Raw genomic sequence first — 24640 nt, forward strand, 5'->3', positions numbered from 1 at the left:
CTCGTAGATTACGCCACGAGATACCCAGAAGCTATACCTCTGACTTCCATAACGACTACAGCGGTTGCCCATGCTATGGTCTCCTTCTTCTCTCGAGTAGGGTTTCCCCTGGAACTGTTAACGGACCAAGGAACCCCGTTCATGTCCCGTTTAATGAAGCAGGTGTGTACCATACTCAAAGTAAAACAGATACGCACATCGGTCTATCATCCCCAAACAGATGGGTTGGTGGAGCGGCATGACTTTCTATGTGCGTAGTCTGTACTACATAAAACAAATGACAATGTCAAAAAACGAGTAAATTAAAATATCTTAGATGATTAATGTATGTAGGCCGAGTGGCCGACTTTGGCTATATGAGATAGATGTTCGCATTGCAAAGCAAACGAAAGCACCAGAAATTAGAAATACAAATAAATTGTTTGAAGATGTGACATTATGGACAGCTCGCAATTTACTTTCTCTGGCTCTTGGAACCCCTCTGGGGAAAAACGGCATATTAAACTTCTTTAATTTGCAATGCCATTGTGGTATGCATTTAACATTGCTTTAAAACGTTTCCCCACAATGATTACAATGGTAGCGCCAGGGCCTGGAAATGTTTCAGTTAAAAAACACTGGCTCCTCAAGGCATTCATCAGTTTATTGCATGGAGAAAATCCGGCAGAAGAAATGGCTGAGGCCTTATCTGTTTATGGAACGTCTATATGGTTGTGACTTCCTTTTTGTCTATTTTTTTTTTTAAGCCGATAGATGGATTTATGGATTGATTGATTAATGTATTTATCTTGGTCAGCCCAAGTCGGCCACAGCCTTGCCTGCGTTTTTTTAATACTTTGCCATTGTTTGGATGGACTGTCTCTAAAAGCTATGGCACTTTAAAGATGGTGACAATGACCTACTTATGTTTCCATGGGGTTTGAGTGATGTGGGGACAACCTAGTCCTGGTTCTCATTTATCTCCTGTGCTCATTGATTTGTTTTACTTTGCTATCACAATAACGCCTTAAACACACAAGAATGTCAAAACTTGATGGGGTAAACAGAATTTTTTCAATAAAGCATTTTTAGGCATAATTCTAATATTAAGGATTTCTTACAGCAGCTGTGTTGCATATAGTTTTCTGAAAATTACCCTAGAAACAGTTATTTTGTCTAAGTTTCACTCCTATTGCCCCCTTGTGATTTTGCTTCTTCTGTCATTGCCTCCAGATATATAATATGAGTGACATTAAACCTATAACGAGCCAGGACTATAGGCTTTGCCAATGGTTGTAAGTTGCATAAGATAAATAAGAACAAACTGCAGCATTTTCATTATTAATTACAATGAAAACATAGGAGGTTCAGAGATGTATTACAGGTGGGTAACTCTTAGAGGGCCTCTTTCCGTTGGCTGTATGTGCTTGGCTTGGGGGTCATTTTGCAAGCATACCAGTTTGAGGATTGGGCATTCTCCTTTTGCAGTTCGGCCTCGCTCGCTTATTACATTAGGGTATAGTAGGGTTCGCCCCACCACTATCAGGAGGGTACTGACTGTGCGCCACAAAGAGCTGGCACCCTGTAAGTGCACCCCCTGTCCCCGAGGGAATCTTCTGATAGGGTGACAGGAGAACCCATGGGCCCCCTCAGACATCCCTTTGCAGTCTACTCCCTGCACCCACCAACAAGGAGATCCCTGTCCCCAATATGAAGTGCAGCACAAGCTCTGTCTGCATTGTGAAAGGAAGGGAGCCTCCTTCAAACAGCCGCTCTACCTTTCACCAATGCACTACCCAGAGGGCAGTGCATTATATTTAATAAGGTACACTGTCCCTGTTTATTCTCGACGCACTAAGAAAAGTGTGTCATAATTGTTAAACAGCTCCAGCTTTCTGAGAACAGACCTATTGGTTCTGCCAATTCGTGTTTGATTTTCAATAGGTTTGTGAGGTTGCTGATCCTGAGCAACAAATTGTAGAAAAACTTAATATGGCCTTCATCACACCAAAACTTTCACGTATGTTAACAGCCCTATAATGTTCTGAAAAATGTAAAATCTCTGGCGCTCAACATAAGTTGTGTAGACTTCCTTCTTCTCAAGCCTCCTGACTTTTAACAAACAGTGGTCTATGAAGCCGTCCTTCTCTGGCAGCGCTACAAGATTTTGGAATTTACTTCCACTAGCTGTTTTTACAAGTCCATGTTTCGTAGCACATGAAAAGGAGCTTAACATCTTCCTGGTTCAAAGATATTTGCACTTCACCTGATTATAATCACTTCTCACCTAATATGATTAGGTGTGGCGCAGCGGCCAGGGCGGCTGACTCCGGAATCTGGGGATCACGTTCGATCCCCACCCCTGGTGGCAGATTAGCCTAGCACTTTGTGACTCTTGGCAATAGCTTGCTTAATCTTCCCGACGGCCCCCAGCGCCTAGAGACCCTTACGGGTCATTGTTCGCACTTTACAAATGTGGATATTATTATTAATATCTAAAGTAGGGCGGGCCCTAAGATTTTTGGGGTACCAGGTCTGAAAGGGGAAATCACGAGACCCCTCTAATTTGCATACAATATCTCATCACAGAAAGTGGCAACACTGTGAGATCACTGGAAGTGGCATCACTTGACCTTCCCCCTTTTTGGTAACATTGAAGCAACTTTACAAAAAGCCACTTCCTTGGGAATCAGTAAAATAGATGATATAAATCAACAAAAAGTCTAATTAAAATAATTACCTATAGCTGTATTAAGTGGATCTGTATTCCAGTATTCTCACTTGATAAAAAAGACCATTTCATAAAAGGTAGGTCAAACTGGGAAAGAGTAATAATAATAATATGAAATGTACTAAAATGCACTTAGGAGAAGTGGTAACAATTTTTCATTCTGACTTTCACCTTATGCGTTGGTAATTTTTGAACCGTCCTCTGTACTAATAGGTCGGTTTACGAAATACTGAATCGCAGTGAGTCGCAGTTTGACCTATCTCATTAATATCATCGAGGTAGGACGCAAATTGCGACCCACTGTGATTGGCTACATCTACGGGCATGATGGCCCGCTGGTGTCAGCAAACCACCATATCTATGATTGCTTTTAAATAAAGCAATTTGTTTTGTTTTTTAAATGTAGCCAATTTTCCTTATAGGAAAACAGTACCTGTTTAAAAAAAAAAAGCATAAACTTTATTTAGGGGCAGGCAGTGGTCTAATGGGACCACTGCTTACTCCTAAATAATTTTTTTAATCAACATTGACTATGTGAAAGGGCACCTTTGGGACCCCTCTCTATTTGCGAATGGCTTGCCACCTCCTTTAAGGAGATGGTAAAATATGAATGTTATGTGACCGGATTTCAATTGCAAAACATTAATACATGCCTTAAGTATTCGGTATCCGAAAGGAACGCCCTTATCAGGCCCTTCCTAAATACTGATTTATATATATATATTCCCAAACCTAAATTGTTATCCGAATACCAGTTTGGGTTTTGTGTTTGATTTTCCTCCAATTCTTGCTCTTTAGCTCCTCTTCTTCTCCGCTCTTTTACTTCACCTCTTTTCCCTTGATTTTCTCCCTTTTGTTTGCCTCTTTTCTTCCCATTTCTGTTCTTTTGGTCTCTTTCTCTTATCTCTTCTGCCCCTATTCTCTCATTTTACCCATTCTCCCACCCTTTGTCTCGCCCTTTCTGTACACTCGCCCCATCACATTTATTTCTCTTCCTTACAATAGACGTTTTTCCCCCCATTCTTGTTTCCTTTTCTCCTCTTGCTGTCATAAGCTTTCCCAAGACCATCTCTAAATCCCTCCTTTCATTATTTCTAATGCTGCTTTCTTTCTGTTCTTTCTATCTGTCCTTCTTCCTTCTCCTGTTTTAAATGTATGGCACTCTTGCTTTTCCTCTCACTAGATCTTCACTCTCCCTGCTCTGCGAGAAGCAGACTGATCTATAGACACCTCACGGAGGAAGGCATGTTAAATAAAGTCCAATTAAGATGGAAAAAAGGTCCATCACATGTTAGTCAGAGCCTTACCAAGGCTTGACGTGAATGATTCCTCTCCAGCACAGCTGAACTTCCAGCACCCCAGACACATCAAAGACAAACCATAGATTTAGGGCATTATGCTTCCTGCATCTCAGAATTACAGATACCCAGTGTATTGATAGATGTGTGAGGTAGGGTGGGTGCAATTAGTGGGCATTACCAGATGTAGACTGAGGATACCTTCAGAAATGAGGAATTACGCAGGAAATCAGGAATATCACACCATATTCCCCTTGCAATTCCCTGTGTCTATACAAAATGCCACCCAGTAATTATAGTTATTATCAGTGGCCGAAATTTCAGAGTCAAATGCACTGGCTCCGTAGAGTTGCCACGAATCTTGTAACCGCAATTAGGCCAGATACCACCAGATACCGAAATTTATGGGTGCAGAGTTTGTGCCCTAACAGTAACAAGCTACTGTGAGTTGGTGCTAAAGGGTCCTAAATAAGGCATTGAAATGCCACACAAATACCCAATCAAGCTAACAGATCACTTGGCAGCAAGAATGGACTGGCCCTACCGGCCATCTGGCGTTTCCCCAGGAGCCTGGAAGGTTGGGGTGCCGGTTTTGTTACTGGGGGGCGAATTTGTAGCAGTGCGGCATTTTAAAATCCCCCACTGCAGAGTTACTTGGATATTTAGCAGTTTTCAGACAGCAATAAAAGTGTCAAGATAACGCTGATGCTTAATGTGCCTGATGGTGAGAGATCGAAATTCTGTCTAGTGGCAGTTTTGACCCATCTAAGGTAGGCCAGAAGGTTAAGATAAGTGCTGCAAAAAACACGTACCATGCATTTCACAGAACAGTATTTTATTTGCATAGCTCAGTGGGCTACTGCTTTTGTCGCAGACATCTCTTTGTTACTGTGCAGTTCGTAAGTTGCAATTGTGATCTAGCACAGGGAGCTATGAGCTGCCATCAAAGAGCTGCATGCAAGCTACATGAAACAGGTTAGAAAGTTATGTTTATTCCCAGTCTTTCATTATCCTAAGGGTGTGTTTGTGTAGAAATAACATTCTTATTAGTAAAGCCAAACGTAACCACTGTGTTACATTCTGAATCCTGAGTTTGTGCTTCTCAACAACCAAGCACTCAAAAAATGCCTACCAGTATGGATAACATGTGAATCCTACCCCTGTGGTCCTATTTGTGTTATGTAATATTTTCTAAATACTGATTTACACTCTTATGATTCATTGTCTCTGTGTGTGTGAGTGTAATGTAAACTTCTCCAACACCCTACAGTGGAATGAAAGGCATTATAAAACAAATTAAATTCTTGTGAGAGAGGGCCTATGGAGAGATGAGAGGCACTGTTGGCGGGTGATAGTGAGGGAATCATTGAAAGTGCTATGCCCAACTTTTATGGGCTATAAGACCAGCCCAGGAGTTTTTGCAGCACAAATTGTGTTGATTCTTCATGACATCGACTCTTATGCTCTGACGTACGTAGATTATATCTACCTAACGGGCGATCATTTAAACCCCCATCTAACGAGAGTAGATCGCTTAAAATTGCAATTTGCGCAACTTGGCTACAGTGTTTAACTTTGAGAAATCAAATAAAGCTTGTTTGAGTGTCCTTTCAAATGAAGGAAAAAGTATTGGCCTTCACTTTCTGCAGGAGTGTGTGCAATTGCAGCCTCCAACTACGCTTAAAAAGTTACAGCGCCTGCTAGGATTTTTTTTATTTTAGCAGGACATGCATACCTGATTATACACAACGTATTAAACCACTTTATGCCTTTTTACGTCCTGATTTTTCTGCTTCCTGCTGGACATTGGACCACACTGAAACACTCAGATATATACAATCTGACTTATTTGAAACACACCAATTACATACGTGCTTCAATACCACAAATGTAGTCATCACTGTTTTGCCGCTTGCAATTGGATTTACGCATGTCACCTTTAATGAAGGTGAAGCGGTACCTATAAATATAAATCACATTTATATTCCACTGCAGAAATGCATTTTGCCTTTACTGAAAAAATACTGACTGCTGTGCAGATCAGCACCCTTAAAGAATGCCCACTTGCTCAGGCCAAATGCATAATTGTTGTTTCTCTGGTTCCAGCCTTAGAGGCTTTCATCAAAGCTAGCTTTCCTAATGCGAAAGCCCTCCATCCCTGATGGATACAATGAGCTATGTCCTTAACATCCGTAGATGTAGACTTTGTCTATGACCCTTCTGTGGCGACTGGTCAGGGATAGACGAGACTAGAGCTAGTGGTAAGTGTGGTTTTATTGAGAGGTATCTTTTTCTCTTAGTAGTCTCCAGTATTTTTGAGTCCCTGGATGCGGCTTGGCCTGGCCCTCTCCTGGATTCGCTCCCTCTCGCACGGCCTCTTGTGCCCTTGGCCTGCTGTGGATCGTCGTCGCCGGGTATCGCCGCTCGGGAAGGTTGGGGCCCCAGAGAAAAGGAGATAAAGAAAGGGAGGTGTCAGGCTTTTTGTTCTGCACTAGGGTACCCTAAGACCAGGACCGGGTGTGAGGGAATCCCCTAATTGGGTGAAGACGTGCACTACACTCGTGAAAGCAACAAGGGGGTGAAGGGTGTAAAGTGGTAAACAAACTGAAGGCATATACGGGAGCAAGGATCACACAGGGGGGTTATTCTGTTTCTCCCCTCGACCCATCCAACCCGCCACACGATCCCGTACCTGTCCTAGCCACACTCCTCCCCTGGGAGTGTGGCGGGGCGCTTCGCGGTATCCCGAGCCTCCTGGCCTGCTACTGCCGGCTTCTCTGCTCTCCCGTCCGCCTTCCTCCTGATCGCTTCTCTCCTTCCGTCTGCCGCTCGCTTCCTCGCCTCCTCCTCGCTCGTCACCAGTACTCCTCCGGGAATCGCTGTCCGCTCTCTGCTGGCTCTCGGATCCTTTTGACGTCGCTCGCGTCGTGACGTCACTCCGGGGCGTGTCCTCGATGTCGTCAAGAGTCCAGTTTAAGGGCTCCTCGTCGTCCGATCTGCGTCGACTCTCCAGGGCAGGTGACGGAAGCCATTCTCCCTGCTGGGGGGGGACGAGAGGGGGTAAAAACGGGGTGTGGACCCACCAGTCCCTACCATTTCTGACTTCCGCGGTCCCTGCTCCGTCACACACCTCCCCCCCTGGATTTTCCCGTTCGGGTGGATAGGGGAAGACTTCGATAGGAAGTCCGCATTGTCATTGTCCCTCCCCTTACGGTGCCGTACTTCAAAGGCAAAAGGTTGCAACGACAAGAACCATCGGAGAATCCGCTGATTCTGGCTTTTGTTTCTGTACATCCATTTCAGTGGAGCGTGGTCGGTGTACAGAATAAACGGTTTACCTTCTAGGTAGTAATGCAGTTTTTCAATAGCCCATTTAATGGCCAAGCATTCGCGTTCAATCGTGGGATACTTGACTTCCCGGGGAAACAGCTTTCTGCTCACATATGGTAAGGGGTGTTCCAGCCCGTCCACCCCGATCTGGGATAAGACCGCCCCTATCCCTGTATTGGAGGCGTCAGTGGCTACAATAAACGGTTTGTTGAAGTCTGGGGAGATCAGTACGGGTGTGGTAGTTATGGCTTTTTTGAGGTCCTGAAAGGCCCGCAGAGTGGGTTTACTAGGGTGTGTTAACCTGCTGTTTGGGCTGCTCTTTAGGAGGAGATCGGTCAGGGGTGATGCTACCTCGGCAAACTGGGGAATGAACCGACGGTAGTATCCGATTAGACCCAAGAACCCTATAAGCTGTTTCTTTGTGGTTGGAAAGGGGGTCTCTGTAATGGCTTTCACCTTTTCGGCCTGTGGAGCGATAACGCCGTCTCCTAGTACATACCCCAGATATTTGACCCTCTGAAATGCTGCTTTTGACTTCTTGGCATTAATATGTAGGCCGGCCTGTCTAAGGGCATTCAGTATGACCGTTAGATGGTGGAGATGCTGGTCCCAGGTTGCGCTGTACACCACAATGTCGTCTAGGTAGGCAGAACTAAAGGAGAGATAGGGCTGGAGGAGGGTATTCATCAACCGTTGAAACGTGGCCGGGGCCCCATGGAGGCCGAACGGTAGCACCGTGAATTCAAATAAGCCTTGATCCGTAGCGAAGGCAGTTTTCTTTCGGTCTGCTTCTTTCAAAGGCACTTGCCAGTAGCCTTTTGTGAGGTCGAAGGTAGTGATGTAGCTGGCATCCCCTATTCTCTCTATGAGTTCGTCTACCCTCGGTATCGGGTACGCGTCGAAGGTGGAAATCTCGTTTAACGCGCGGAAGTCCATACAGAAGCGCGTGGACCCATCCGGCTTCGGGATCATCACGATGGGGGACATCCATTCGCTGGTGGAGGGCCTGATCACTCCGAGGTGTAGCATGTCGGTCACCTCCTTCCGGATAGCCTCTCTCCGGGCCGCCGGGATTCGGTAGGGTTTTTGCCGGACAATTTTTCCTGGGACGGTTTGGATCCCGTGTTCTATCAATTGCGTCCTTCCTGGTTTATTGGAGAACATCCCCTCGAAGGGTTTCAAGGCCTCCGTCATGTCCTGCCTCTGGGACTCTGTGAGTTCGGGATTGACCACCAGTTCTGGGAGCGTCGATTCACTAGGGTAGGGCGTGGGCACTAAATAATGGGCTGTTTTGGGTAGGGGTCCCACCCATTTTTTTAGCAGGTTGATGTGGTAGCTCTGCGTTTTGGTGTTCGTCATTCGCATCCCATACGTAGTGTCACCTATCACTTTCGCCACTTGAAAGGGGCCCTGCCACTCTTTTGTGAACTTGCTACTGGTAGAGGGTAGCAGGATCAGTGCCCAGTTTTCCTTCTGGAGAGTTCGCAATTTGGTTCCCTGGTCGTAGTATCTTTTTTGTTTGTCTTGGCTTCTCTCCAAGTTAGGGTAGGCCAGTTGCCGTAGTTTGCCAATCTTGGACTTCAACTGGTTAGTGTAGTCGAGTAGGGTGCAGTGGTCCTGTCTATCTTCGGTTTCCCAGGCGTCCTTTGTCATTTCCAGTAAGGAACGGGGTTGTCGTCCGTATAAGAGTTCGAAAGCAGAGCAGCCTAAACTGCTCTGTACTTGGGATCGCAGAACGTATAACGTTAAAGGAAGTAGTCTGTCCCATTCTCTTCCCTCCACGGCCAACATTTTCTTTAAGGTGCTCTTGAGGGTACGATTGTATCTTTCGACTAATCCGTCGGTTTGAGGATGGTACACCGACGTTCTCAACTGGTGAATGTCTAGGGTATGACATACCTCCCTTATCAACCTGGAAGAAAACGGTGTGCCCTGGTCAGTTATGACTTCTTTAGGAAACCCCACTCGGGAGAAGAGTTCTATCAGTTTTTCGGCCACGCTTTTGGTGTTAGGCGTTTGGAGGGGGAAGGCTTCTACAAAACGTGTGGCATAATCCACTATCACCAGTGCGTGTAGATATCCTTTTCTAGTACGGGGAAGGGGCCCTATCAAGTCCATACCTACCCTTTCAAAGGGGACTCCTATGATAGGCAATGGGTGTAGGGGCGCAGGGGGAGGTCGATAGGCGTTCTTTTTTTGGCATGTCTCACAGGTTTGGCAATGTTGTTCAATGTCCCGATAGATACCTGGTCAATAGAAGTGCCTTAAGACGCTTGCGGTGGTTTTCTCCCTACCCGCATGCCCTGCCGTTAAATGAGTGTGGGAGAAAAACAGGACCTGTTCTCTAAACGGCTGAGGGACCAGCAATTGTAGAGGGTCACCCTTCTTCCCTTCCCTATATAACAGGTCGTTCTGTATGAGGAAACGGGGACATATGTCAGCGATTCGGGTTTGGTTCTGATGGGCTTGCTCCCAGGCGTTGAATAGGGTTCTATCGTTGGACTGGGCAAAACGAAAACTCCGGTCTATGATCCAGGGGTCTGCTGCTACCAAAGCCGAGGCAGATGTTTTCCTATCTCCCTTCTGTCCCCTTAACTCGTCCCTAAACAGTGACAAGAACCCGGGATTGTCTACCCCAAGAATGACGTCCTCTGGCAATGTGTCTACCACCCCGACTTTTACCACCTGAGTAGAATGGTTGAGGGGTGTTATCGGGACCCAGGCCAAAGGGTAGGGCCGTACGTCCCCATGAATACATCGGATTTGGACTGTTTGGTGGTGCAGGTATTGGTGGGGAAGTACCAGGGCTCTCCTCACTACTGACTGCCTACAGCCTGAATCTAACAGGGCCTTTACCACAGTCTGATTTATGTTAACACGTACATAATAGGAGGGTCCAAATTCGGCGGAATACATCACTGTCTTTGGTAGATATCCGACCTCCATTGGCTCTTCACTCCTCTTCCTCGGACTTCCATCGTAACATTGCGGTCCCCTTGTAACTGCAAAGTCCAGTTTACCGGGTTTTGGTCGCCCTATCTCCGGAAAGACTTTGCCTTTCTTTTCGGTGCGGTTTGTTGGACCCGTTTTGTGGGGTTTCTCGTACTCCCCTGCTGTACTGCGGGGTTGGGCCCTGCTAAACTGGGTAGCCATTTCTATCGTTTGGGCAACCGATAAGTTGGGGTGCTGCCTTAGCCATCTCTGAGTCCCATAGGCAAGGCTTCCAAAAATTGTTCCAAGCAAATCCGGGCCATCATCTCTTCTTTGGTACTAGAGTCTGGTTGTAACCACTTTTCCGCGGCCATTTTTAGGCGGAAATATAGAGTTTTTGGGTTCTCCCCTACCATTCCTCTCTCCTTGCGGAACCATACTCTATATGCCTCGGCATCCAGTCCGAGGTGCTCAAGGATAACTTCTTTGATCACGGCATAGGGAGTGGCCCCGGTCGGGTTGGCAGCTTGATAAGCCGCTTGGGCTTCTGCCGACAACAGGGGTGCTAAGAAGAAGGGCCACTTGTCCTCGGGCCAGCCACAGGCTCTGGCCGCCCTTTCAAAGTTCGTCAAGAAGGCATCAGGGTCTTCTCCCGTGATATATTTTTGCAGGACAATGCCGGAGGGGTGAGGACTGTGGGGTCTCGTTGCGGGTATCCCTGACTCGACGGGGGCTTTCTGGAGGGCCACCATGTGTGCCGCCATGGTGTTGTGAAAGGACTCCCGGTCGGCTTGGGCTGATGTCATCTGACGTTCAACGGCCCAGCCGAGCTTTTCTTGGCACTGCACCAGGTGTTGAATAAGGGCCTCCATCTTTTGGCAGATGGTGTGAGATGGTGAATATCCCACTTCTGACACCAGTTGTGGCGACTGGTCAGGGTTAGACGAGACTAGAGCTAGTGGTAAGTGTGGTTTTATTGAGAGGTATCTTTTTCTCTTAGTAGTCTCCAGTATTTTTGAGTCCCTGGATGCGGCTTGGCCTGGCCCTCTCCTGGATTCGCTCCCTCTCGCACGGCCTCTTGTGCCCTTGGCCTGCTGTGGATCGTCGTCGCCGGGTATCGCCGCTCGGGAAGGTTGGGGCCCCAGAGAAAAGGAGATAAAGAAAGGGAGGTGTCAGGCTTTTTGTTCTGCACTAGGGTACCCTAAGACCAGGACCGGGTGTGAGGGAATCCCCTAATTGGGTGAAGACGTGCACTACACTCGTGAGAGCAACAAGGGGGTGAAGGGTGTAAAGTGGTAAACAAACTGAAGGCATATACGGGAGCAAGGATCACACAGGGGGGTTATTCTGTTTCTCCCCTCGACCCATCCAACCCGCCACACGATCCCACACCTGTCCTAGCCACACTTCTCCCCTGGGAGTGTGGCGGGGCGCTTCGCGGTATCCCGAGCCTCCTGGCCTGCTACTGCCGGCTTCTCTGCTCTCCCGTCCGCCTTCCTCCTGATCGCTTCTCTCCTTCCGTCCGCCGCTCGCTTCCTCGCCTCCTCCTCTGTGGTAAATAATTTAATTACCGGGACTTAATTTGATGCGGAAAATCTATAATAATAGCTCAGTAAAATAAGAGGCAGAATCCGTGGTATTAGAGGTTTGGAACGGGTTTTATTCCTATACAAAGGAACATAATTCGAATTATGGGCCTTCTATTCCATCACCACGAGAGTTCAGGAAGGAAGGAACATATATTATTGACAAGTAAGCAGTTTTATAGAAAATACATTACAGCGGAACAGATGCAGGAGGCGTAACAGTTGAAAACAGAGATAAAGGCATACATGCGTAACTGAAATGGGTGTAACTAGGCGTAACTAAAGAACGTCATTAGATGTGATGTCATAAATGGGTGGTTCCATGAAAGAATTTCGCAATGTCAGCAAAAATACTTGGCAGAGATGCGCGCGCAGCAGCATGACGTGTGATTGACGTGTAACTAGAGGGGGAAAGGGACTTGACATTTAGCTCTACATGTGGAGACAAAAGTCTGGGGTTATGTCAACCTAATCCCAAATCATATCTAATATCCTATGTTTAAAGAACAGTGTTATCCAAAAAGAGAGGTCTCTTAGGATAGAATCTTATTCTATACTGACTATACTGACTGTTAGTGCGTGTACAAGCGTCTAGGTGTCTACACTAGATGCGGGGGTAGGAATATTCCATGGTAACAGAGCTATGAATTACTTGCATGAGGGCAGCGAGGCCTGGCCCTTTGCACGGTAGCTGGAGGAATGTTTACCTAAACTACTAGACAGGAATGCATCGGATGAGGAGCGGAGCAAAGCAGATAATCTTGAAGGTGAAATACAGTTTTTGGCAGGCAGATAGGCCGACAGGCCGAGTCAGGCACCGTTAGCCGCGCAGGGAGTAGGACAAAGTTCATGGATACAGATGCGAGCTCAGACTGGAGCTTTCAGAGGCAGAAGGCAGGAAAAGGCTTAATGGCAAAATCAGGGCCTACTCGCCTGGACTGTAAAATGGGATAAGTGAACCATATAAAGCCGGTGGCCTTTCATACTTGGGAATAGAATATCCGGCCCATTCATGGCGGATCTGAAAGAGGACATGTTGACGGTGGACGCACATGTGTTTGCGTCTTCATAACTGGAACTGGAGGGAACATACATGTACTTGTGATTTATACATGAAACCGTTGGGGTCCAAGATAGGGGACATAACCGACCATAAAAATCCATATTTCCACATTCCCTCCTTGTCCCCTACTTGCCCTTAGGAGATATCAATCTTCATCAATCCATCGATCTGTTCATATAACATCATTTGTTCTTCTTTCTTCTTCCGGGATCTTGAACGAAAGCTTGGATGTGGGATACACGAGGTGGCACATAGACCACAAATCGCTGGCCCACATTGTAGACATAAGCAGCAACTGAATAGTATGAGAAAGCCAATACCTAGGAAGGATAGTATTCTCCATCCCCAGGCTGACAACACGCCCCAGAACCAACCGGACCAAGTCCAGGTGCCTGGATTCTGGTGTATCTGGCTTACAATCTTATGAAGGTGGGTTATGGCTTTATATACTGACGGTGAATTTTCTGGTATGAAAATGCAACAACTTGATCCGATGACCCTACAAGCTCCGCCCCTATCGGCCAGGATGACGCCAAGGACAAGACGATTTTGAAGCACAACAATCCGCATAGCAGACTGCTCTTCTGTTAAATTGCCTAAGGCGGAAATAGTTTCGTTCACGACTGCTTCAAGGGTTCTGGTTAATCTACGTATCAACTTACTATTAGTGACTGTACCTATATAAGGAAAGAAGCCTTTATTGAAATCTGTGTATTTCTCCCATGCTGTTTCAGTGTAATCGACTATTGGGAGATCTCTCTGCTGTCTATTGTGTACTAAATGAGTATTTCTATGATAATCAGGAGGAGCTAGGAAAACAGGTGGTAGAAGGAATGCTATATAACAGGTACCATCCCAATCTAAAGGTAGGCGTATATATGCGGTCTGGCCACATATAAAGTAGGAATGACGAGAAGCTCTAAATGTAGACTTGCCTTGATCACTGAATTTTATCACAGTGGTGCATTTACTATGGCCCATGTGTATGGAGCCATTCTTTCTTATGCATAGTTCCCCTTTAACTGGGAATACGGACATGGCGGGCAAAATTGGTGTAGCTTCAGATTCAACGTTCAGGATCATGAGGTTAAGCGTAAAATTACCTAATCCATATACTTCATTTTCTAGATCAGTTCCTGTTCTTTTGGGAAGTCCCTCCTTGTTAGGGTAGCAGACCTTAAGCAAAACTAAGTTCAGGTTTCCCCGTACCCAGTTGTCTTGATAAACTGCTGAGTTTGAATCTAAGGAATTAATTAAACTAAACCATGCTCCACAGGAGCCATTGTGTGTGAACGGATATGGAAAGAGGGGCAAAACTCCCTTATAGTTCTGATAGGGAGGGAGTCGGCCACATATCCAACAATTTGTAGCATTGCTAGTCTGATGGGAATGATATAACATACTAATAAAGGTGTTGTTGCGCAGCGCAAATCTATAGGACAACTCATGCGGTGGTAATTCACTAAAAGAATGTTCAGCAGTAACATTGTAAACATGTTTAGAAATAGGATAATATATGTGCAACAATATACTTGCAGCGATTATTAAAAGACATAAGAAAAATAAGATTAATAACGTCACTGTGCAATGACTACGCAGTGATTTACAGTACGCATGTTTTTTCAACTTCATTTGATTATTTCTTTCTCTATTCCGGTCCAGAGGATACATGTCAGAGACAAATTCAACCGATTCACCTTGGAGAGGACTTAAACAATCAAATTGTCTGACTGACTGGACCTCAATTTTAGTCTGTATAGTTCTGAGTTCGTTTGCTCAACCAAAGGGAGCTTTGAGTCTGTTTTTGAAGAAACACAGGGTTTAGTCTCTATATCGGATGGTAGTCCATGAAATTTCTTGATATGACTCGAATGTATCCAGCCTTTGCGACCTTCGATCTTCACGGCTGTCCTCGTGGTGAGCAGAACAAGTTGAGGCGATTTCCACCTCGGATCCAGCTGAGTCTTCCGGTCAAAATTACGCACGAACACCAAGTCCCCGGGAACTACGTCATGGGGTTTCACCTCGGTGTTGTCGGGAAAGGCTGCAGCTACCTGTGAACGACAAGATTGTAGTGCAGACATCAAGGAAGCCAGGTAATCTGTCAGCATATTACAGTCAACGTCAGTTATTTTACGAGGTATAGGCGTCCCCCACATATTTGGTGGTCTACCGAAGATCACCTCATACGGGGATAGCCCTGTTCGAGAGTGTGCTACCATTCTCATGTAAAAGAGTGCAACTGGTAAGGCTACTACCCAATCGACACCTTTCTGTCTACATATTTTGGACAATCTAATTTTCAGAGTTTGATTATGTCGTTCCACGAGACCTGCTGCCTCGGGGTGTCGGACACAGTGAAATCTCCATTGATAACCTAACAAAAGTGAAACGTGTTTCATTAGTTCGGATGAGAACGGCTGGCCGTTATCTGAGTAGACAGCACGTGGTAAACCGTACCGTGGGAAGAATTCTCGAACTAACTGTTTGGCAGTAGTCGGGGCAGTGTAATCTGAAACCGGGTATGCTTCTGTCCAACGGGAAAGAGCACAAACAACTACAAGAACGTATTTGAATCCTCGACATCGTTCCATCTGGATATAATCCATCTGGAGGACTTCAAAAGGGTGATCAGGAGGCTGAAATCCACCCTGTTCTACGGGAATGCTTTTACCTGGGTTAAACTGACAACAGATCATACAGGTACGAGCTTTTTGTTTAGCTGCTGCTCGTAAATGTTTATTGAACCAAATGTGTTGAATGCTGTCTAGCATAGCTTTTTGTCCTAGGTGCGCTGGACTATGTATTGTATTAATGATAACTTGGACCATTGAGTCGGGAAGAAACCATATAGATTTTTCCTTCGTCATCCATCCCTGATCAGTTTGGATCCCTCCTAATTCAGTCCATTTCTTTATTTCTTCTGGTGTAGCATGTGTCTGTATGTCAATTACGTCAAGAGCGGGATCCTTAACCGTCATGCAATGTGTTGGGGTCAGAACTATTGTCTTTGTCATGTCAGATGTGTGAGTTTGAGCAGTCTGTTTAGCTGTTCTGTCAGCTAGGTCATTGCCTTGGGAAATGATATCAGTAACTTTCGTATGAGCTTTACATTTCATAATTGATATTGCAGTGGGTAGATGTATTGCATCTAATAAGGCATGAATGAGGGGTCCGTGCTGAATGTGGGCACCGTGAGAAGTTAAATAACCTCTCTCTCGCCACAGCACGCCGAAGTCATGGACGACTCCGAATGCATAACGTGAATCAGTGTATATGTTGACTTTCTTATTTGTGGCTTGAATACAGGCTTGTGTCAGAGCGATGAGCTCTGCTGCTTGAGCTGACAAGGTATTAATACGATTTGTTTCAATGACTTCAGTGTCTGTTGTAACTGCATACGCGGCCACTAGCTCTCCTGTACTTGTTCTCATACATGAACCATCTACATACAACGTCAGGTCTGGATCTGTCAATGGGACGTCTGTCAAGTCTTGTCTGGGTTTCGTCGTGATAGTAATAACTTCAATACAATCATGTGCTAGTGGGTCTGTTCCGTTTACTGGCAAAAGTGTGGCAGGATTTAACGTATTACAACGTCTGATTTCTATATGTGGCTGAAACAATGTTAGTTCGTAACCGGTGAGTCTTGCTATAGTCAAGTGTTGTGTTTGCGTGCGGTTCAAGAGAACCTCTACTGCGTGTGGTACTTGTACTGTCAATGGATGTCCTAACACTATGGCATCGCTTTGTCTGATTGCTAAAGCTGTCGCTGCCACTGATTTCAGGCACGCAGGCAGAGCCTGAGCTACGGGATCTAATGTACTAGAAAAATAAGCACATGGTTTGTGTGATCCTGCTTGTTCCTGTGTGAGTACTGACAAAGCAGTACCTTCGCGTTCTGTAACAAAGAGTGTAAACTGTTTACTGTAACATGGTGTTGCTAGGACAGGTGCTTGACATAAAGCTTTCTTTAAACTTTCAAAGGCGTGTGTATGTTCTTGAGTCCAAGGGAGGACAGTCGATGTGGCCGCCTCCTGTGTTGTCAACTGAATAAGTGGTTTTGCTAGAAATGCATACTGAGGGATCCACTGCCTACAATATGAAGTGAGGCCTATAAAAGCCCGCACCTCCTTTTGTGTCTTGGGTACTGACATGTTATCAATTAACTGTATGCGGTCGGGTGTAAGCTGCCTTCCCTCCTTGGACAGCGAGTGACCAAGGTAAACAACTCGCTGGACACAGAATTGCAGCTTAGAAGGGGACACCTTGTGCCCCTTTTCGGCCAAAAAATGTAAAACCGTCAGTGAGGCTTTTTCACATTCATGTTCGCTTCTAGCGGTGATCAGCAGATCATCGACATATTGAAGCAGGACAGTGTTGACTGGCATGTGGATACTGTCAAGTTCTCGTTTCAGTGCTTGGCTATAGATGCTGGGGCTTTCTGTGAATCCTTGAGGTGCGCGTGTGAATTTAAAGCTTCGTCCATTTAAACTAAATCCGAACAAGTATTGGCTTTCCGGATCTATTGGGACGCTAAAAAAGGCATTCTTGAGATCAATTACAGTAAAGAATGTTGCTTCAGAATCAATGGCTGTCAGTAATGAAGAAATGTCTGGAACTACGGGGTATTGTGGTACAATACATTTATTTAATTCGCGCAGATCAATAACCAATCGATATACTGGCGGGGCTTTTGGATCAGTTCGTTTAAGAATCGGAATTATCGGGGAATTACATACATTGGAGTCGGTTTCCACAACCACTCCTTGGGTAATAAGCTCGTCAATGATTTGTAGTAAAGCCACTACAGCATCTGGGGGTAACTTGTATTGTCGCATTCGTGGTAGTACCACTCCTGTCTTTAGTGTGACTCGATATGGTGTAATGTTCATGCAACCAACATCTGTAGGGCCTTGTGCCCATAAATGTGTGGGTAAAGTCTGCAGTCGGTGATCCATGTCTCGGGACACATAGTGCCCTTTGAAATCACGTAAAAACAATCTTACTCCTTCCGGAGAACAACATATTATAGCTCCTAGAGCTTTCAATGTTTTGATACCTAACAGGTTTTCTGGACATGATTTAGTAAGCAATAAATCTGTAGTTCGTGTCAAAGGACCAATCGTAAGGGGAAGAGGCTGTGATACTTCGTTAATGATGGGTTTTCCTGAAAAACCAAGGGAAATATTCTGTGAGCCTGAGAGGGGTGCCCCTGGAACTTCACTACGTTTTATGGTTGTTCGGCTTGCCCCTGTATCAAGTAAAAATTTTCTATCCTGGCCTAATAGTTCACTGTGTACATAAGGTCCTTCTTGATCTACAGGGACCTCGATAAGGGGTAAGCCAACTTCCCTCTCTAGGCTGTTTCATGAGTATCGTTGATAATCAGGGTAGTCATACTGTGCAGTCTGGTACATCTGTCGTGTCGTTGTTGGTGTGGCAGCAATAGGCTGCGGTGGTGGAGCTGGCATAGACTGTTGCGGAGCTGGCATGGCCTGTGCATGCTGCGGAGCTCCTTGTTGGTTCTGATCCTGTCTAAGTGGTCGTGGTCTTTCTTTTGTATTACCTATGGCGATATTATGTTTTAAAACTGGACAATCGTGTACATAATGACCTGGCTGTTTACAATAGTTGCATGTCCCCTTTACAGAAACTGCTGAAACACTGGACTGCGTCATACCCTTTTTATGACCGTCAGCTGGAACTGTCTGGGAAACTAGCATTTTCATTTTCGTGTCTTTCATGCGTCTTTGTTCATGTTCCTGTTCCTCTCTAATTCTATTGTGATGGTACTGTAGCATTTGTAACATTTGTGACGGAGTGTTACCTTGCCAGGTGCTCTCGAATTTCAATACTCTATTCTTAACTTGGGGCAGGGCATTTTCAACTAATTTTGTCACAAACAGATGTGGATAAGATTCGCTACTTGCTTTTATTCCACTATTTATACCAAAACATTTTTTGAATCGGACATAAAAGTCACTAGTGTCTTCATCTTGCTTTTGTTTACAGGCTGATATTGCACCCCAGTCTTCCTTTTTCGTCGTTAATAAACGTGGCAGTACCTGTACTAGTAAACCTGGTATGCAGTGTTAGCATACTCGGGAGCTGCGTCGTCTAAATAAGAGGAAAGGAAAACGTCTTCTGCGGTTCTGGGATGCCCTTTGGGATGTGATTTTATCGGAAACAACGGAGGTGGCAAGTCTTTTGGTATCTCCGGAGTAGCCTTAGGTAACCCTTCGGCCAGAAGAGGATACATACCATTCATAAGGGCATTTCTTTGTCTGTCTACTTGTTCTGCTTTTGCTCGGGTACCTTCTTCAATTAATAGATTTTCTCGGACTTTATTTGAATTCTCCTTACTCTTCTCTTCCTGTCTACGTGCTTTTTCTGTACGTCTATACGATTCTTTACGCCATAATTCAATGGCATCTTTCTGCGATTGTCTAGCTTTCTTTTTCCATAATTCTTCCTCCACTTTCATGATGCAATCTGCATCCCAGGTCCCAGTTGCGGGCCACCTCTGACTTTCTGGTAATTCCTTGGTGTAGTCTACCGATAAATCAAGAAATAATATGGCGTCTAGGCCATGTTTATGATACATGAAGTACCCTGGAGTGTCCCTAGGAGGAATGGGAACAGCTTCTTCGAGTACCCCTTTTCTAGTTTTGATCTGTCTTAATTTCGAAAAGAGTGGCATATTGAAAACTGATCTGATACCTAATTTTGAACACGTTTAATACAACAAAACACAATAATGAACAGTCATTCACACCACAATATGCAGAACGTATTTAAAACATTTAACATTTAATATTTAATGAACAACAATGATGGCCATTTAGGGATCTAGTCACTAAGCATAATACTCGACACTAACTAGGTAATTCTGAATTATATACTAGACATACTTGATATACTGCTGAACAGTACAGATACACTGCTGAAACAGTGCAGACCGGATTTGTGTACCCAAACCCGTCTTGACCGGCACAACCTATGTGCACGTCAGAACGCCTCCCCGATAATGGTACTCACCGGGTAGCTCGGAACGGAAGGCCTCGGAACTGAACTGAACTGGACTCGGACTCGGACCGGACTGGACTCGACTCGAAACTTCGGAACTTCGGAACCTGGTGGGCCTCTGTATACCTCGGATCTTGCTCTCTCAGCTAGGCTCTGGTCGGGATACTTCGCACTTCTCACCGCCTCGTCTGGGTGTTGATCGCAGCCTCAGTTACCCCCGCTCGGCAGGAGGGAGATACAGGAAATCCTGTGGGTACGCGTTGTTGTCCGTCCAGCTGTGACAGGAGACCGGGCCTGCAACGCACCTCCGGCGCGTGAGATGAGAAAGTGTCCCTGTTCGGGCGCCATTTATGTGGTAAATAATTTAATTACCGGGACTTAATTTGATGCGGAAAATCTATAATAATAGCTCAGTAAAATAAGAGGCAGAATCCGTGGTATTAGAGGTTTGGAACGGGTTTTATTCCTATACAAAGGAACATAATTCGAATTATGGGCCTTCTATTCCATCACCACGAGAGTTCAGGAAGGAAGGAACATATATTATTGACAAGTAAGCAGTTTTATAGAAAATACATTACAGTGGAACAGATGCAGGAGGCGTAACAGTTGAAAACAGAGATAAAGGCATACATGCGTAACTGAAATGGGTGTAACTAGGCGTAACTAAAGAACGTCATTAGATGTGATGTCATAAATGGGTGGTTCCATGAAAGAATTTCGCAATGTCAGCAAAAATACTTGGCAGAGATGCGCGCGCAGCAGCATGACGTGTGATTGACGTGTAACTAGAGGGGGAAAGGGACTTGACATTTAGCTCTACATGTGGAGACAAAAGTCTGGGGTTATGTCAACCTAATCCCAAATCATATCTAATATCCTATGTTTAAAGAACAGTGTTATCCAAAAAGAGAGGTCTCTTAGGATAGAATCTTATTCTATACTGACTATACTGACTGTTAGTGCGTGTACAAGCGTCTAGGTGTCTACACTAGATGCGGGGGTAGGAATATTCCATGGTAACAGAGCTATGAATTACTTGCATGAGGGCAGCGAGGCCTGGCCCTTTGCACGGTAGCTGGAGGAATGTTTACCTAAACTACTAGACAGGAATGCATCGGATGAGGAGCGGAGCAAAGCAGATAATCTTGAAGGTGAAATACAGTTTTTGGCAGGCAGATAGGCCGACAGGCCGAGTCAGGCACCGTTAGCCGCGCAGAAAGTAGGACAAAGTTCATGGATACAGATGCGAGCTTAGACTGGAGCTTTCAGAGGCAGAAGGCAGGAAAAGGCTTAATGGCAAAATCAGGGCCTACTCGCCTGGACTGTAAAATGGGATAAGTGAACCATATAAAGCCGGTGGCCTTTCATACTTGGGAATAGAATATCCGGCCCATTCATGGCGGATCTGAAAGAGGACATGTTGACGGTGGACGCACATGTGTTTGCGTCTTCATAACTGGAACTGGAGGGAACATACATGTACTTGTGATTTATACATGAAACCGTTGGGGTCCAAGATAGGGGACATAACCGACCATAAAAATCCATATTTCCACACCTCGCTCGTCACCAGTACTCCTCCGGGAATCGCCGTCCGCTCTCTGCTGGCTCTCGGATCCTTTAGACGTCGCTCGCGTCGTGACGTCACTCCGGGGCGTGTCCTCGATGTCGTCAAGAGTCCAGTTAAAGGGCTCCTCGTCGTCCGATCTGCGTCGACTCTCCAGGGCAGGTGACGGAAGCCATTCTCCCTGCTGGGGGGGGACGAGAGGGGGTAAAAACGGGGTGTGGACCCACCAGTCCCTACCATTTCTGTCTTCCGCGGTCCCTGCTCCGTCACACCTTCTTTGCAGACGCAAGAATTCTTGCAAGATGAGCATGTTTTTCCATTACCTGCTTCAGTTCTACGTCTTGATCAATATAAATATATTATTTATTCTGATGGTTCCGCACAGCCTGCTATAGGTACTCAGCAGCAGTAGTCTGCCGCATGCGGCATCTTAATTGGTATTATGTTTGATGGTGTTTTTCACCCATAAACAACTTGCACGCAGTCTTTAGGGGAGTGCACTGCACTGTTGAATGAACTGAAGGCTTTACTTCTTGCACTTGAAAATACAAATCCTAAATTTCCCTGACTTATAGTGTGTGATTTGTATTATTGTGTACAATCTTTCAGTGATAATTTACATTTTTGGTGATTCCAATTGAAGCACAATCAAGCACAAACTGCTCTGGGTTAAAGTGTCATATCTTAAGCATAGACTGCCACAATCTCATGTTATACATACATTGAGTCATCAACATGTGTAAACACACACTGTAGGGAATTCAATGGCTGATGAAATAGCCAAATATGCAGTAGCCACAACTGGAATAGCGGTGGTAACCCTCTCTAAATCTTGTATCAATAATGATATCTTGGCTGCTGTGAATGCTTTTAAAAATGGCACCTCTTTACCGAATGGTTTTCCTGCTAAATAATCTTATCATTTAAATTACCAGAATGTTTCTTTTGTTAATATTTAAGGTGTGGGCGATTGTGTGATACTCAAAGCAGACTGCAGTCATGATCTGATTATAGCCACACATAAAGGTGTAGATTCCGCTCACATGGTAGTGGCTGCCTCTATTTTACTCTTACAGCGATGACATTGGTAGCTAGGTTTCTACCCAAAAACTTTTTGCTGTGACTTATGTCAATAAATCAAGAGTTCTCGTCCACCGCAGACACAACTCTTCATTTCCAACAAGCCTTTTAGCTTTATTTTCTTGGATCACTGTGGTCCACTGATTTCGGATATTGCATTCAAATTTATTTTGGTTGCTGTTGATTCTTGCTCTAGTTTCCTCTGGGTTTGGCCACAGCGGTCAGCTGATGCTCTCACAGTTATTAAAGACTTGCAGATATTCTTCAGTACTTATGCCTGCTTTGAATTCCATTCAGGCCAAGGCCCAGCTTTCGCTTCTAAAGTCAATGGGTATACAAGTGCATTATTCTTCACCATATAGGCCAGAGGGCAATTCTGTTGTGAAAAGAATGAACCGTGACTTAAAGCTGTCCATAAAGGCTAGGGTATTAGGTACAGGGCGTAGTTGATTAAACCATCTCTGTGGGGTTCAACGAGCATTAAATAACCTCTCGAAATGGTCTCTTGGTGAGCAGACCCCATACAAAGTGCTTTTTTGGCATCACAATGTATGTTCCAGATCCTGACAGTCCAGACATAGTGGCGGCTGCCACGTCCTTTGACATAGATAAACATTGGGCTGTCTTGCAGGATCTACAAAAGCTCAGTTACGCTCAATCTCTCAAACATTTACCTACATCACTGCCTCCATGTGCGGATGATTCACTTCTGGTTTCCGGCTGACTTCCAAAAGTTGGAGATCTGGTTCGAGATAAGGTGTTCATGAGGAAAGATTTCAGCCCTACATACCGTGCTCGTGTTCCAGTCCTTGGCAGCCAAGCTAAACGAACTGTGATTTTGCCACCACTTACAGGATACAAAGACAAATGCTTTGTCTTTATTGAACATGGCAAACCACACCATGTGGCCGATTCTTAATAGTATACCACAGCATTGTCGTTCCTTTCCTCAAGACTTTTTTTTATAGCCTGCGGAACAGCACCAATGCTGCGTCTCTTCGGCGCAGGGGTTAGGAGGGGAGGCTGAAACCTCCGCCGACAATTGCATCAACACAAATCCTGTTTATACTATTATGTCTTCTTCAATGGATGTCATTTATACTGGTCCACCATTGGCGAATCCTTCAGAATTGGATTTTTCCAACCCTACTGCTGAGTCGCAGCCTCCTGTTTTCCAGCTGAGTATCTTTAGGTACTATATGGATTAAGATGATTTTTCTTCAGACGGTTCTTCTGTGTTGTGTCTGTCTCCAGCACGGATTTGTGTTTTTATTTCATGGTTAAAATGCCCTTATCTAGTTCCACCTTGGATTTATGTCTGGATCATACACTCCTTGGTTTTTCTATGGTGCTACTTGCCTAAAAGTGCTTTGGCTCCTTGTCAGGGATCGTTAGCGCTATATAAATACTAATACAATACAATTAAGGCTCCTTGTTTTCCATTTTTACGGATTTTTACATATAAGGAAGTTTTTATTACGGAAAAGAATATGACTCTACTGTCGGACATTCACTTGTTTGTAAATAGGTTAAAATTCATAGTACATTCAATACTTCAGCGCCTAATTTAGCTTGATATTCGAAAGGAATTCCGGTTCCTGCAATTCTCCTTTTCATTGCGGTACTCTCCAACAGGAGTTATCTAATGCTTAGTGATCAAGACTGCTGAGGAATAAGAGCTAGAGTCCCATAGATTTTGTCAGTTTCCCAGTTAGCCACTTGTTGCAACAATGTCTGTTTCCCCCTCCGCATGGGATTGTAGCTAGATCGTTGTGGCATTCCATTCCAACTTTGAAAGCAGATTTCAACAAGCTAAGCAGACTAAACGCTTTATTGTTTCAACAAGAAGTAGCTCTTACATCTGCTCATGAGACCTTCTAATTGCAGGTGGCTAGAACTTCTAATGAAATACAGGCATTGTCTTAAAAAAAAAAGTTTATTTATTCAATTTTTCACACCATAAACTGTGCGGTCATACACAGAGCTTTCCAAGATAATACCTTTCAACTTATTTCCATTATACATTTGAGCCCTGTACACATT

This window comes from Triturus cristatus, chromosome 7, assembly GCF_964204655.1.
Source record: "Triturus cristatus chromosome 7, aTriCri1.1, whole genome shotgun sequence".
Taxonomy (NCBI): domain Eukaryota; kingdom Metazoa; phylum Chordata; class Amphibia; order Caudata; family Salamandridae; genus Triturus; species Triturus cristatus.